Consider the following 12,964-nt stretch of genomic DNA (forward strand, 5'->3'; position numbering starts at 1 on the left):
TCACTTTCAGGCAGAAAATTTCACTTGCTCAATGTTTGGTAATTTTCACAAGCACTTTCACACTTTTAATGAGCTGTTACACACTTTCTCACCAAGTCGTCCATGCCCGCAACAGGTACAAGTGGCAGTTAGTATGGAAATGGTTCTCCTCCACCACAGCACACGAAAAATGAGACAAAATACACTACTTTACTACACTTATGCTTTCTTGAAACTTAAGTCTAAAGAAAAAAAAAAGTTTAACACTAATGGCAAATAATAGTTCTTAAATCATAAATAAGTACATCACATAGTTCTCATAACATTACAATAATTAGCAGTAAAATTGACTATAGTACGCAAGGTGTGGATTAAAAAATGGCTCTGAGCACTATGGGACTCAACTGCTGAGGTCATTAGTCCCCTAGAACTTAGAACTAGTTAAACCTGACTAACCTAAGGACATCACAAACATCCATGCCCGAGGCAGGATTCGAACCTGCGACCGTAGCGGTCTTGCAGTTCCAGACTGCAGCGCCTTTAACCGCACGGCCACTTCGGCCGGCAAGGTGTGGATTAGAGTTTGTTTTAAATAAAGTGCACATTACACTACAAAACATTACTCTAAGTCATAACTGACTGAAAATGGTTAAACTTGAAAGATGTGGGTCTCTTTCCCAACTGCAAAATAGCAAAAACTCAAGATGTGCAGTAGTATATATCTACTAATCCTTACATTACAAAAAGAAAAAGACTCATGTGATGATAACTTAATTATTATTCAAATCAAAATTTCTGGGGATGGAAGTTGTACCAAATCATTGCCCCACTTCTCTAATCAACTCTAAGCACTAGTCTCATTCAAACTGAAAATTAAATGCTCACAAAAATCACACAATTTTACCTAATAGTTGACCTGTCAGAATATTTACATACGTCTATCATCACAGTTATCAGCTAATCAGCAAAATTACTTTTCTTCATTTCAGTATCCACTTTAATCTCATAATTCCTCAGAAAACAAATAGATGTTTCCAGATAACATATAGATTGAATAATGGAGCCTTATATGACTTGGAAATATTACTCTTTCTTTTAATCTCTCATTCCCAGCTGCAGTGTCATGAATTGCACAATATAAACAGTACCCAATGTTGCTTATATCACAGATAGATCATTAATACATTTACACCACATTTGTTTGTATACAGTTATCTTTTTCATTACTCAGGCATGTCTGTCAGCTGCATTCTCACTTACTTAACTAGTGGAGCACATTCTTAAAAAATATATCAAGTGCAGAGACAGGCTCCCTAACCCTTAAGGCAATAACATTATTCACTGTTTTGTTATTTCATTATCTAATAAATAAACACCTGCTCTGCTTACCTAATGCAAAACTGACTCTACTGAAAAACACTCCAAAGTAACAGATTCTTATGCTATGGCAAACGTAATGCTCATTACCAATCAGACAAAATTATCACTTAGAAAGTCTATTATTTCACTTTTTTCCATCAAATTACGTAACATTTTAGCCTGAAGTGTGATATACGTACAAATCTTGCTTATTCTTTTCACACATTACTCTAGGCAACAATGTTTAAAGTTGTAATTTCCTTATGTTAGATGAGGCTGTACCATGACACACTTCTATAGGTAAATTGTTATCTCAATATACTGATGCCATTGAAGACAAACACTTCTATTATACCACAATTAATATTAAGACCTGGCATCCTAGATGGTTCATACTGCATATTGCCTCCACCGCTGCACCAATCAGTGGATTACTTTAGATGTTAATTATGCTCCTCATATGTTCACACTTTTCATTTTCTGCTTACCTTACATTTTAGACAGAAATTCTTTAACCAAGGTACCAATTTAAGCCCACCCAGTTAACCGTGCAGTCTAACGCACTGCTTTCCGGGTGGGAAAGCATACCAGTCCCTGGCACAAATCTGCCCGGCAGTTTAATGTCGAGGTCCAGTGTACCAGCCAGTCTGTGCATGGTTTTCCATCTGCCTTGGTGAATGCGGGCAGGTTCCCCTTATTCCGCCTCAGTTACATTATGTCGGTGATTGCAGTGCAAACACTTTCTCCACATACACATACACATACACCATAATTACTCTGCTATGCAAACATTGGGGCTACACTAGTCTGGTGTGAGATAACGCATGAGACACAAGATTGGCTTTTCCTTTTACATACCTTAAATCCAAATCAAATTGTTGCAAATACGCAGCCCACACAGTTAAATTGGTGTGCTTCACCCTGCACCCTGCATTTCTCAAAGCATTATGATATATATACGCTATGGTCTCAAGTCCAAGCAAATAGTACTCAAACTTTTGAAATGCAGGAGTAATTGCCAAAGCTTCTAATTCTGGAATGTAATAGTTCCTTTCATGTGGCTGTAATGTTCTGATAGCAAAAGCAATAGTTTTGTATTCAAGCCTCATCTCAGTAGGTATTAATTGGAAAATTTCTATCCCCAAACCATACAAACTTCCATCACTACTCATACAAAAAGGCGGTGAAAAATTTGGATGTCCTCACTTCTTACTATTTACTAATCTTTTTTCAAACTCTGAAATGCCTCTCCACACTACTCTCTCCAATTCTACACCACATCCTTTTTCAACTCTCCAATTCTACACCACATCCTTTTTCAACTAATTACCAAGGCAAGGATGGTTAAAGGACCAATCTGATATGAAGCCAAACATAGCTTTAAAATCCTTCTTGTTTCTTGGGGATGGGGGGAGGGGGGGGGGGGGGCAATAGCAGCAAACTTTACTGGATCAGGCTGTATACTTTCCTTGTTAATCCTGTGTCCAAAAAAATGAAATTTCCTTCTTTACAAATTCAGATTTACTTAATTTTAGTTTCATACTTCCTCTATACATAGTTGTCAGTATTTCATTCATAACCTTACAGTGCTTGTACCATTCTGCACTCACTACTAGGATATCATCTACATAGACTTATTTTATTAGTCAATAGCTCAGTCACGAGTCACATCAAAAGAAGTCAGAAATTTACATCCATGGAACTTTTGCAAAATTTCATCTACTTTAGCTGGTCTGTCACTCTCCTCTATTACAATTTCATTCAACTTCCTGGCATCCAGAACCAACCTGATACAACCATTCTTCTTCTTTACGGCCGTAAGTGAGTTATTATACCTGCTGTTTGACCTTTCAATAATTCCCCATGAGACCATATTTTGAATTTGTTTTCTCACTGTTTCCTTTTTTGAAAGTGGAATAATATAAGGCTTCTTGAAAAAATGGTTCATCATCCTTAAACTTTAATTTGCACTCAAAATCTTTTACCAAACCTGGCCTGTCAGAAAATGCCTTACAGTTGCTCAGGAGAATACCCATTAATTCCTCCCTTTGATTGCTTGTAATACCTTCAACATCTTCAACTCTCTTTATTCTCTCCAATCTTACTCTCTCCTCCTCTTATTCCACAGTAACCTGCTCTGTAGTCAAAACTCTTAATGCCAAATCTGATTCAGTTTCCACACACTTGTTCATATCTTCCAAAAATGATAATTCGTACCTACTTCCGTTAAACTTAAAGCTAAACTTACTACTAGCAAAAATCAACATTTACATGCCATTTCAACAAGGAATTGGTTCCATGCATTACATCAATGCTGAGATTTTGAATCAACAAGAAACTGCACTCCAACAGCTGTACTGCCAATTCCACAGTTCACAGAATCTCTTGTTTCACACTCTTTGATAGCTTACCACTAGCACCAATAATTTTTATTCCAGAAACGTGCATCCCTACTATAACCTCTGTGTTCTTGATAGATTCAAAAAATGTCTGTGAAATGCCATTCAAATCATTACCACTGCCCCGTACACACTTAACTTGTATATCTTGTACCCTTGCTGTTATTACAGGGCGGCACACTCCCTTTTAACTTATCATGTGATCTTCTTCATACAACAAATCCTCATTAATCCTTTTCCTGGAAAAACTATCATCCAGCTTACAAAATTGATTATCAGATACAGTAAAATGACAGATAGCACCATCCTCTTCCTCATTACCTCTCTCAAACTCTGACTCTTCATTAGGCCTAATATCATCCTCCTCTACTCTTTCTTTATTTATTTATGGCATGGGCATCATTATCAACTATAAATTGAAATACCTCACCCTCATCACTACTGGATTTGTCACTGCTATCATCATTAAAACTACTGTCAGAATTAGACCCACTACCACTTTTACTGACCTCAAATACTTGGCTAATTGATTGATCCTTGTTTCCTGTTTAGACCACAAAGCAGAACACCTGAATTCTTTATGTTCTCTTAAAAATTTAACATCCATTTTGACACTTTGGACATCCTGAGCAACAGCAACACGCTCTGTTTTGTCACTTGATTTTATTACAATAACTTCCTCCTCTCTTTTTTCAGAATGAACACTTGTTACCCACACCATCATTCAACATCTCATTAGAATTATAAATTACACTTGTCTTACCTCTATCATTTACATTACCCTTATGTGTGATCACAGCACAATTATATACAATTCACTCTACATCACTACCTTCTCTAGTGCAATCCAAAACGGGAGCATTATCTAGTTTAAATGCTTTGATCCAGAATTAAAGCCATCTCCTCCATTTCTTTTACTTGAATTTCTCCTACCAATTCTGTGCCCATTCTGGCTATCCTCCATCCAACCATTCCTTGAATTTCTATTGTAATTAGTCCTGTTCATCCTATTTACCTGAAATTCTCTCCTTGATTGATTATAGTCATCAAAATTCTTCCTACGACCTTCCATTGATGGCTTCACCCTCTCCACTTTATCAACATAATTCAAGAAATCACTGATATTATCCATAGGGGCAGGTACAACAATTATCTAAGTTTATGAAGTATCTAAACCCATAATTATTAATTCACTACCTAGCTCTTTGTCCAAATATTTCAGTTTGTTTGTCCAAAGCTGACAGAAGCCTTCACAGTATCATTCCTAGAGTCAAATCTCTCTCCTCCCGCAAAATTTACTAAAAATTCTCTGCTGCTTCTCTTTCAACCAATATTCATCTAAAAACGCTTTCTCAAAGCTTTGCCATGAAGTACAACTATCAGCTATGTGAGCTGCCCATCCATAAGCATCCCATTTCAAAAAGCCCCTCACAAATTACATTTTCTCTTTACCATTTCACATTTCAGGCTAATCATTAAATTCCATAATGAAATCCAGTGGATGCCCTACCTCATAGGGTTCAAAATTATCAAATTTCTTAAAACTAACAAATGAAAGACTGTTTGGTATACTATATAATCTATGGTTTTGATTTTGTACCTCTTCCCTCTTTTTCTCCGTTTCAGCAAATTTGGAAACTATATTTTTATTTACTTTTACCAGTTTTTCCTCTACCTTTACTCCACACTTGGTTTCTACCTGTGTTTCTTAATCATTTTTACTTGGATTGATTTGGTTCTTAGGTTTAACCCAGTTTTCCACACAAAATTTCTTGGCAGCTCTGACTTCATCTTTGCATCGTTTTTCAGAAGCCTCCACCATCCTACTACCTAGTTCCCATGGAAGAGGTGTTGGCCAACTTTTTCAGGATGAACTAGGATCAGAATACCAGGTCACCAATTTTTTTTCAACCTAGTGCTGGTCTGGAGCAGGTGACAGAGGATTTAGGATCACTTTGCAAAGATTCCACTAAGGAAGACTCTGTGGTTATAGTGGGTGGGGCAGGTAATAGTATTGACAGAGATCCTGGGTACAGTATAGAGCGTGAACTGGCAAAGATTGCATCACCATTGAAGCATACTAGTGTTGAGTTTGTATCTGTTCTTGGGTGCCATGACCGACCTTATTTGAACTCTTCTGTCAAGAGAGTTAATTTGGAGTTGGAACGGTTGCATATGTCGGGTGCAGGGTCACACACTGGTGTGCTTCCTGTTCATTCTCTCAATAGGTGGGATTATACTAGGCATGGCTTTCACCTCAACAGGAAGGGGAAGGGTAAACTTGCTGGGAAAATAGCAGGAAAGTTAAAGGGGAGAGGCATTGTCATGAGTGATAAAATACCACTGGTTATAGGGTTCAGAAAAGACCCTTTTTTAGGGTAGAGAGGACAGAAAGAAACCAAATTTTAAGAGAGGTTAGGACTGAGACAAACCTTCAGTTTGAGAAAGAAACCAAAAAACATAATTCTAACTTATTACATCAGCATAAACAGCCATTGGTTACGAATTTTCAACACTCAGCAGATATTCTAACTTATTAGATCAGCATAAACAGCCATTGGTTACGAATTTTCAACACTCAGCAGATATTCTAACTTTACCCAATGTTAACTCAGTCAATGTGAAATGTCAGCTATCTTTCTTGCATCAAAATATTTGAGGACTGAGAAATAAAATTAATGAATTAATTATCTGCATAGATGAATTAGAGTCCTCAAACACAGCTGACATAATCTGCCACTGACATGTGACCACTGGTATAGAACTTTTAAGTGTTACAGGGTTTAGGTTAGCCTCTCACTTTTGTAGATCAGATATGCAGAAAGGAGGAGCTGCCACAATTATCAGGAACTGTCATAAATTTAAGAACATAGACATTCATAAATTTTGCCTAGAACAGCATATGGAAGTTGTGCAAACAGAAGCAGAATTTCACAAAAAATCCTTCATAATATTAAGTGTATATCGAGCATCTGCTGGTAACTTTAATCTGTTCATAAACCACCTTGAAGCTGTACTGGCCCATTTAACAACCAAAGACAAAGAAATAGTGGTTGCTGGTGATTTCAATGTAGATTTCCTTAAAGACTCTGCCAATAAGAACTTATTTGGGTTAGTAACACTATCATTCAACTTAATTCCCACTGTAAAGTTTCCCACTAGGGTAGCCAATTGCTCACAAACAGCCATTGATAGTATCATTATAGAAAAGTCCAACGAACAAAATTATATTACAAAACCAAGAGTGAATGGCCTCTCAGATTGTGACATGCAGTCCCTTCTGTTAAATGTTAACACTGAACAGGATATAAAATCTGTTAAATCTGAGCTCAAGAGGGTAATCAAGAAGCCAAAAATTGGTTATTTTAGGACACTCCTCAGAGAAATTCACTGGACTGTTGTTTAGAGTGCTCATGGCATGAATGAAAAATATAACACTTTTGCTAATAAAGTGCTTACTTTAGTTGAACACTGTTTTCCTCAAAAACTTACCAAGGTTAGAGCAATGTCTACAAAGAAGCCATGGATTACTCAAGGAATAGCGGTATCTTGTAAAACAAAAAGAAAACTGTATCTGTCAATCCAAAACAATTCTGATGTTGATGCTATAGCACATTACAAGAAATACTGCAAATATTAAAGACTTTAATATGGACATGAAAGCAAATATATTACAAGGAAAAGAAAGTCATATCAGATAACAAAATAAAGACAATATGGGATATAGTGAAGGAGGAGACCAGTAGAACCGGACATGAAGAGGGACAAATAGCATTAAGAGTAAATGAAACATTGGTGACAGATGTAAATAGTGTTGCAGAACTATTTAACAAACATTTCATAACTGTTACTGAAAAGATGGAGTTTTTCAGGTTCTGTAGATGCTGCTATGGAATACCTCAGACCAGACATTTCAAGTAACTTCCATAATATGAATTTGACCCTCACTACCCCAGCAGAAATAACGTCCATCATAAAATCTTTAAAATCAAAACCATCTAGCGGGTATGATGAAATATCAACAAAGCTAATTAAAGAATGTGATTCTGAGTTAAGTAAAATATTAAGCTACCTGTGTAACCAGTCGTTTGACAGTGGAATACTTCCTGAATGGTTAAAATATGCTGATGTTAAGCCACTGTTTAAGAAGGGAGATAAAGAAATAGCATCAAATTTCCATCCAATTTCACTTTTGCCTGCATTCTCAAAAATTTTAGAAAATGTAATGTGCAATCAGCTTTATAACCATCGTATCTCAAATATCATACTGTCAAAGTCACAGTTCGGATTTCTAAATGGTTCTGATATTGAGAAGGCTATCTACACTTACAGTGAAAATGTGCTTAATTCATTAGACAAAAATTGCAGGCAACTGGTATATTTTGTGATCTGTCAAAGGCATTTGACTGTGTAAATCACAATATCATTTTAAGTAAATTAGAATATTATAGTGTAACAGGAAATGTTGCAAAATGGTTCAAATCTTATATGTCTGGCAGGAAACAAAGGGTGATATTATGAAAGAGACATGTATCAAGCTATCAGGCATCATCCAACTGGACACTAATTACATTAGGGGGTCCCCACAAGGTTCCATTTTTGGGCCCTTACTTTTTCTTGTGTATATCAATGACCAACATTACCAGATGCCAAGTTCATTTTGTTTACCGATGATACAAACATTACAATAAATAGCAAATCACATGTTGTCTTAGAAAGATCAGCTAATAAAATATTTGTGGACATGAATCACTGGTTCCTAGCCAATTCTTTGTCACTAAACTTTGAAAAAACACACTATATGAAGTTCAGAACTTGTAAGGGGTGTCCCACGAGTATATGCCTAACATATGATGAGAACCAAATAGAATAAATGGACAGTGTTAAATTCTTGGGATTACAGCTTGATAATAAATTCAAGTGGGAAAAGCATACCACAGAACTGCTGAAGCGTCTTACTAAATCTCTATTTGCAATGTGAATTGTGTCAGACATACGGGATATAAAAGTGAAAAACTGGCATACTATGCTTACTTTCATTCCGTAATGTCATATGGAATTATTTTTTGGGGTAATTCATCAAGCGAAGCTAAAGTTTTCTGGGCACAAAAACGTGCAGTCAGAGTTATATGTGGTGTGAACTCAAGAACATCCTGCAGAAGTGTGTTTAGGGAACTAGGGATACTAACTACTGCTTCCCAATATATTGATTCTGTAATGAAATTTGTCATTAAAATGTATCACTTTTTCAAACCAGCAGATCAATTCATGGAATCAATACTAGAAATAAGAATAATTTTCACAAGGATTTAAAGTCACTTTGTCTTGTGCAAAAAGGTGTGCATTATTCAGGAACACACATTTTCAATAACTTGCCAGCAGCCATAAAAAGCTTAACAACCAATGAAATTCAGTTTAAGAGAAGCCTAAAGAATTTATCTGTGTCCAACTCCTCCTATTCCATTGATGAATTTCTCAGTAGACCCAATTGATTTGTATGTTCATTGTGTGTGTGTGTGTGTGTGTGTGTGTGTGTGTGTGTGTGTGTGTGTGTGTAACTATAATCTAACTTCGCCATTTAAGTGCAGTAATGTGTTCATTGTAAATATTTTAGTAGTTGTATTACACGTTTATTACCTAATAAATAAATTAAAAAAACCTTTTTTTATTTTAAATTCAGTGCATTAGTATTTGTAAAATGATTCTTTCATATAATGTTCATTTAAGAACCACAATCATCCCACTTGGGACCTGTGGAATGGACATTAGCTTATTTGTTTGAGTTGTAAATATTTGTCATGTATTGTTGTTTTTCTGACATGTTCTACATTCTGGAGTACCTCCTCACTATGGATCAATTGGAATGAAAGTAAATGTAATTTAATCCAATCTATAGTCATCACAAAGTTAGTTTCTCTCTTCTACACATTTACAACTCATCAATGTTAATTTCTCATTAGTGTTACATACACAATCTTTAACTGCCACCTCAAACTTCTTATTTAATTCTGGAAGATTAGAGTTGACTATCTTAATTTTTTAAATTTCTTTCTTTAGTTCATCCTTTAAACTACTCATGTCTTCTTTCATACACATACCACTCAAACTACTCATAACTCACAATAACATCACTTCCAGTTTTCCATCTGCCATAAACTTTTGCCATTGTTGATTTTTGCTACTAGGTTCCTCCTCCTTAACCTTAATTATCTCATCCACTTTAGTAGTGTTCTTGTCCATTTCGCTCACATCACCATACAATCTATATGACACTTATCATTCCATCTACAATAGGACTTTTGTCCCCTTCATTCAAAGTTACATTCATATCTGATTTATAATCACCACCATCTACAGTATCAGTCTCCTGTTGCCCCTTGTCCCCCATCACACTGTCTTGTTCATTAAGGACACTCATTATTTATCACTTAATACAAAACAGATTTTGCTATGAAATTACCTTACTTTTAATCACTTGTGTGCTGTTGTTGCTGTTGTCATCTCGACTTGTCATCCAATTGGCTATTGCAAGTTTTAATTCTCTCAGAAAGGCATCTTTTTTATTCCTGTCAGCTGTGTCCACCTGTGAGCTGATTGGCTGCTCTTGTGCTCAGTGGCTGCTTCCACAGAACCTGCTTGCCAATTGGCTGTTGCACCATTGCATTGTAAACTGCTGTTAAGTTCACTGTTCAAAATTTGGGAGTCCTCCTTTACAGTGGTTATGTACAAGTGTCATCGTACCCAAGAGGTGCACATTTGTGTTTCACAGTTGTTTCCTTTCTCTTTTCACACACCCCCCCCCCTCCCCCCCCCCATCAATAATACACAGTTATGTATTGCCAGTGCACCATTGTTTAAACTTTCGATAAGCCTCATTAATGGTTTTGAGGCAAACATCTACATACTGCTACAATAGTTTAGTGTTGAATATCTATGAGCAGTAAAAATGTAATTCACAGTTCTTCCTGAATAATCAGGTACATAAGGAATAGACACTGTCATTGTTTTAACACATGGGTTAATTGTGTCACACTTATTTCACAGTGAAGTTGATACATTGTTGTTGATGTAAGCAACACTGGTTTCTCATCTGAAACTCTTCCGTGGACTGACTGTCTTGGGACCTAAAATTGGGCCCTTCTATATCCTCACGATAATAGGTGCTGAAACTACACATTGTTAAAAGTTAAATTTACAGAAATTACATTTGAAACTGAATACATTTAAAAATTGTTTCTTTTTAACAGTTTCTTCTACTACGAGGGTTAAGCCAAATTATTTCTTTAAATCATGAAATTGAGAAATATTGTTAAACAAGAAATACTTTTGTCAAAACTGTTAATTACTTTGGAATTAATTAAAGGCTGACTTTACTACCATGTTTTCGAATAGGCCCACATAAATACTTAATGAATGCTAGTATTTCATCTTCCAAATGTTTATAATTATTATAGAATTTATATTTGTTTATACATCAACAACAGGATTTAAGTTACAAAATAATTACTGATTTTGCCCTACAATGAAAGATAGTAACTAGTAACAGTTAAAATAAATTAACACACCAATTACATGCATAAAACAAAGCACAAAATTAGATCTGGTGCTAAATTCCTTAAAACTGAGGGCCAACCATTCTCTTATATAAAAACACAGATTATACTCCCATATGTAATTAGTCAAAAGTGAAAAAATGAATTTTAAGGAAGCCCATAGCAAAACAAGTGGGGAAGAAAAATTATCCTGGTTTGATTTGTCACAATGGATGAACTGAATCAATTGGTTCAGTGGTTACATTTGGTGGTATGTTTGTAGTGCTTAAGGATACATTCACTTGCTGATACCTGCTCTTAATTGGCATCCTTGTTCATATAAAAACCTCTGGGAAAATCAATTTACAGAGGGGGAAGTTCAGAAATGTTGAATAATCAGCAAAATAAGCACATATTAGTAGGTTCTATAGTAAGCATATGGTCACACTAGTAGCTTCTTGTCAGCTGATCAGGACTGGACCTGATTGACAAAACTAGATGTGCAATGGGCTCATCCAACTGTTGATATTCGTGTAAAATTGTAAGCTGCAAAGCTTTCAGGCTACAAAAAAAACAGTGGAAAGGACAAGGAGACTGATATAACTGAGAAAACAACTACGTGGGGCAAGACACGGATGTCAAATCCATGAGGTACCAACACACTGATTACATATGTTGCACAATACCACATCTACCCTGCACAGCTAACTGCTATGAGAAACTAAGTCCACTCCACCTCCTCCCCAAAACCAGAATAATGCAGGTCCAGCAACTGAGAAGAGCTGTTGTCTCAATCCCTCACACAGTCTTTTGCACTTCTGATATAGGGTCTCAACACAACACCTGCCCTTATGACCTTGGCTCTTTCCATCCCAACTTCTGTTCCTCATTTCTACTCACATTACACCCCTCCCCCACCTGCCCCCCACCCCTCTGACACAAGCCAAAAAATTCAGTATCTTAGTTGAGAAATCACTTCCACTTGCACACTGATATGCAAGGACTCAAAGATGGAATGAAAATCTATAGAATTAATGATTTGTTTTCCATGTGGAGAGAGCAGTTAGTTTTTCTTTGAGTTATTTTGGATTTGTCCATCGAGTTGTTGACTTTGTTAGAGTAATTTGAAATTTTGTTTCCTGTCTGTCTGGATGTTTCAGCGTAATGTCAAGCACCAACACGAAGATCAAGAACGGAAGGGCAGGGAGGGCTGTGAGATGACATCAGCCAATATTAGGCTGACAAACCCCTCTCTAGGATGACACCAAGACAGGAGCAGCATCTAGGCCAAGAGAATATAAGTGCCACTCCAACTGGCCAAGGCCCGAGTTGAAGTCAAGCTGACCTATGAACGGTACAGCAGTGACTCAGATACAGTACTGGTTCACTAGTATTATGAATTGTATATATTGAAGAGCTTGTTTGTATTTGTTATACACCCCCCCCCCCCCCCCCCTGCTATATCTCACAAAGTATTCTCATCTTTTCCTTTTGTAATGAACACCATTAGTAAGATTTTCTCAAATTGTTGTCTAGCAATCCAAGTAAGCAGCTTTCCTAGGGCACCCTATATATTAAACGAGTGGGCAGAACACAACACAGGGGAACTATACTAAGGCACCAGGACACCAGAAATGATTTTCCTCAAGTAAATAATCTGGTGGTGATCGTGCAGCAGCAGCTGTAGCAGTAGCT

The sequence above is a fragment of the Schistocerca nitens genome, chromosome 4, assembly GCF_023898315.1.
Source record: "Schistocerca nitens isolate TAMUIC-IGC-003100 chromosome 4, iqSchNite1.1, whole genome shotgun sequence".
Lineage (NCBI taxonomy): Eukaryota > Metazoa > Arthropoda > Insecta > Orthoptera > Acrididae > Schistocerca > Schistocerca nitens.